General features: G+C 36.6%; 1 pseudogene; it reads right to left on the reverse strand.

The window, feature by feature from the left end:
• Positions 1-998: 998 nt before the first annotated feature.
• Positions 999-2183, reverse strand: LOC110103341 (annotated as a pseudogene).
• Between the last annotated feature and the right edge of the window lie 1068 nt (positions 2184-3251).

Below are 3251 nucleotides of genomic sequence, written 5' to 3' on the forward strand. Positions count from 1 at the left end.
TTGTTGATATCTTGAGATTGCTTTGGGGAGAAAGGCTTCATGGCTGAAATCTTAGGTTCTCTATTTTTATTAAGATGGTTTAATAAGATTTTAGGTTTTCTGCCTTCACCATAAGGGTGAAAAAACTTTGAGATATTCTGCCTTCACCAGGAGGGTGAAAAAAAATCTAGTACTCTGCCATGCACAATGGGTTGGTAGAAGAGATTATGTAAGGGCTTCTTCACCTTTTTGTGGGGGCTAAAGAAAAGACACTAAAAGTTTAGTGCAATACTTGAAGAGGAGGACTCCAAGGAGTGGACATAAGTCAAAATTTTGATCAAATTACTATAAAATCTAGTATGCTTATTTTTTTTGCAATTTATTTTTCTTGCATCTTAATTTCTTACACAATTATTATTTCTATAAATCTGTGTTTTGATTATTAAGCTTTAGTTATTTTGATTATTGTTGTTACGAAAATCAAAGGACCACCACTACAGGAAAATCACTGATTTCCGGCGGAATTTTCCGGCGGCTTTCTGGCGGCCATGTTTCCGGCGGCTTTTGGATTTTTTTCCGCAAAAATTACATTATTTTTATTAAGTTCTTTCTCTTACGTTTGTGTTTAATTTAAAAATTCAAAAAGGGTTTCTTTGAGAAGAGTAATTAAATAATCAATTCACCTCCTCATCTCTTCTTGGTATGCCTTGAGCAGTTCAACGAGGTTTAACCACCTCTCTTGAACTTTCAGCTATGTTTAATTCTTCATTAGTGGTCCTATTTTTCTTCTTTTTTTGATCTTCTTCGTTGTCTTTTTTCGCTTTGCTGGGGCATGCCGGATTAGTTTTTTTTTTTTTTGAAATTGATCCTCTCTTTGTTCTCTTTGATGTCTTTTGGTTGGACAATGATTAATGGTGCATTATATGATATCTTCTCTATGATTTGTCTCTTATATGTAACCTTTTTTATATATAGTCAATGAAACAGGCAAGCCCCCAATTTTCACAAAAAACAAAAAATAAAAATAGAAAATTTTTATTGATAAGTGCTTTCCATACATAAAACACCAATTATTCATTAACAACGTACTCAAATGATCACACAACGGTATTAATTAACCCAATCAAAGCACTAACTAATTTGCTAATTAATTAGAGAGAGCGGCCAATCATTATTCCTCCATCGACGACGATAACTTGTCCGGTGATATAAGAGGCTGCTGCCATGCAAAGAAACGCTGTCACCGTCGCCACCTCAACGGGCTGGCCCGCCCGCCCCAAAGGAGTCCCCGAGTTTACAGATGAGAGAGAGGTATCACTAGATTCATCGAAGGACTGCAAAATATACAATTAATTAATATATGCTTATACATATATCTTTAGCATGGAAGGCATTGATGTTTAATAAAAAGGCCAATTAATCGTAATTATCAAACTCACAGCTTTTAGGAGTGGGGTTATTATTGGTCCTGGGGCTACACTGTTGACCCGAATGTTGTCAGTTGCCCACTCCAAAGCCAGATTTCTTGTCAGTTGGTTTATTGCTCCTGAAAAAGATTGATAAAATGATTTGAGCTTTGACTGATCAGCTCGTTTATACGCTATGCCTAATTATGAATATTACAGCTTCAAAATAATTAATTGAATGAGATTTGCCTTTTGTTGCACCATAAAGAGTTAATAATGGAAAAGCTAAAAAGCCTCCAACAGAAGAGATGAAGACAATGCTACCGGCACCCGAGGCTTTGAGAAGAGGGTGACTGAGTTGGCTCAAATGAAAAGCAGATTCCAAATTGATAGCCATTAAATTTTTGTAGTCTTCTGCTGTGAACTCTAAGGAGCTCTTCAATATACTCGCCCCTGCATTATTGACCTATATATGTGCAAATATGTTTAGCAACACAACATAATAAATTATCAAAATTATAGTGTTGGAGAGATTTGTCAAGATCTTCCTGATTCCGAGCACAGGTGTGAACTTTTGCTCCTAAACTAGCCAACTCTTCAACTATAGCTTGCCTGATTTAAGTGGAATATAATTAAATATCAGCTTTCTATTTTTATGCATTCAAGAGCAAGGACGAAAGATGCAGAAAAAAAAAGGCCAATTACCCTATGCCTTTGGAGCCACCAGTAACCAAAGCAGTGGTTCCATGAAGGGACCATCTCTTCTCAAACTCAGCCTTCTCCATGGATCGATTAATGATCTCCTCTCTCCCTCTTGATGGTTAATTTATGTAGCACAACTTATTTCTAATAGAAATTAATGACCTCATCAATAACGTTAGTTTACGGATAAGACGTCAGTGATGATGCAATTCATAGATAGCTTAATGAAGGTTAAGTCTCGAATTAGGCGGAGGAAGTTCGATCATTCAAGGCTTTTAGAGGAAGTTGGTCTACGTGCAAACACTGGCTTTGATCATGGAAAAAAGTGAATAGAAGGTTGAAAAAAGAATTTGACTGCTTGGTTTTATTTCTTATAAATATTACATCAATATTTTATTTTTGTACGTAATACTATATGAAATAATATTATTATAATAAATCATATAAAAAAATTATGTTTTAATTGTTAGTTCTTAAAGAAACCTGATTGTGACAACTAACCATCAATCATGGTGTACTATTGACTAAGATCGTAGATCGAGCTTGTTAGGGTCCTTCGCCTGCTTGGGTTCATGTGCAAAGTAGTTTTCTCATTTATGTAGAATAGGACAACACTACATAATTGTGTACCCAAGTGATATGATGTTGAATAATCAGAATACTGGAGGCATACATGCAAAAAGGCATAGTGGTGCTCCGAACCTGATCACGCGCTGCTAGTCAGGCTAGACTACGTCAAAGAGAGAAACATTGTGCAATGCTGTTAGTCGAGCTGGACAATTTTATTTCTCATTTTTCAAGTTTACGTCCCTTGGGTAGTTTTATGTGTCTCTTTGACCATTATGTGCAGAGAACGATGCATGAGTGAAGAGAGACAACAAGAGAGTGAGAAGAAAGAGATTTGAACAATTTCTCTCAATTTTTCATTATGGATTTCTTTCACTATAGGGAAATGCTTCATTACAATTGGACATGCCAGCGGAGGTTTTTCGTCGGTAATACCATCACCGTTACTGGCGGATGATTCAACCGTAAATTACCGGCGCAATATCCGGTGGAATAACCATCGTAACATTACCGGCACACAATCTGCCGGCGTTTCGCCTGCATTTCTTAGGTCTCCGGCGCATTTGCCGCTGGTAATTATCGTCGGTAACAAGCATC

Source organism: Dendrobium catenatum, unplaced genomic scaffold (assembly GCF_001605985.2).
Source record: "Dendrobium catenatum unplaced genomic scaffold, ASM160598v2 fragScaff_scaffold_634, whole genome shotgun sequence".
In the NCBI taxonomy this organism is placed as follows: Eukaryota; Viridiplantae; Streptophyta; class Magnoliopsida; order Asparagales; family Orchidaceae; genus Dendrobium; species Dendrobium catenatum.